Source organism: Tupaia chinensis, unplaced genomic scaffold (genome assembly GCF_000334495.1).
Source record: "Tupaia chinensis unplaced genomic scaffold, TupChi_1.0 Scaffold148646_1, whole genome shotgun sequence".
Taxonomy (NCBI): Eukaryota; Metazoa; Chordata; class Mammalia; order Scandentia; family Tupaiidae; genus Tupaia; species Tupaia belangeri.
In genome coordinates, this window is record NW_006208495.1 from 197,662 (window position 1) to 198,672 (window position 1,011).

The following is a 1,011-nucleotide window of genomic DNA, read 5'->3' on the forward strand; positions in this document are numbered from 1 at the left end:
TTGGTTACGCAGTCCCATGCGCCCAGCGCGAGTTTAAGCCACCGGGTCCAGGACTCGAACCACAAACGACTACATGGGAGTCCAGTGACATAGCCATTATGCTAACTGCTGGTCCTACATTCGGCTCACACCATAAGGTAAAGGGCAGAATGCTGATTTCAGCCATTTTTTGTTGCTACTTCCTTATCAGAGAGCCAGTCCCTTGTTCAGACTGCTAGATAAAAAAAACCTTACCATCTATGGAAATTCTCTTCATTCTCTTGATAGTGTTTTAACACAAAAAAGTTTTTAATTTTTAAGTGATCCACTTTATTGGGCCAGCAGGTGACATGGTGGTTAAGGCACTGGATCCTACTTGGCTAGCTCCACATTCTGGACCTGGCAGCTTGAAAAACACACAGGGTACAATGTGTATATGGGCCCACAATCCCAAGAGAAGAGTGGAGGAGCGGGGATTGTGGCACAGCCATTTCCCCTGAGGGCTGATTTCTCACTTTCCTTCTGAATCTGTTTCTATCTCTCTCTGGCAAGTGTACAGAACCTATGGCCAAAAAAGCTAACCAAAGAAAACTACAACAACAGAGATCCACTTCATCTTCTTGTTGTTACTGCTGCTTGTGATTTTGGTACCATATCAAAGAAAACTTTAACATAATAAAAGATCACACAGATTTCACCTATGATTTTCTTCTGTGAGTTTTATAGTTGATTCTTATATCTTTGACCCATTTTGAATTTGGTTTTGTATGTGATGTGATGAGATGTCTAGCTTTATTCTTTTGCTTTGAACATCTAGTTATATCAGTACCATGACTCAAAATTATGTTTCTCATTTGGCATCCATGTCAAAAATGAATCGGACAGGCTGGGGACCAGCAGTTAGCATAATGGCTATGTCGCTGGACTCCCATGTAGTCAACCGCGGTTCGCGTCCCAGACCCGGTGGCTTAAAACTCACACTGGGCACGTGTGCGTGCGTGACCAAGATCCCAAGAGGAGAATGGAGGAGAA

General features: G+C 43.3%; 1 pseudogene; it reads left to right on the forward strand.

Moving 5' to 3' along the window:
- The window catches only part of LOC106734107 (zinc finger protein 639-like), a 35,445-nt pseudogene that overhangs the window by 23,762 nt on the left and 10,672 nt on the right, over positions 1-1,011 (forward strand).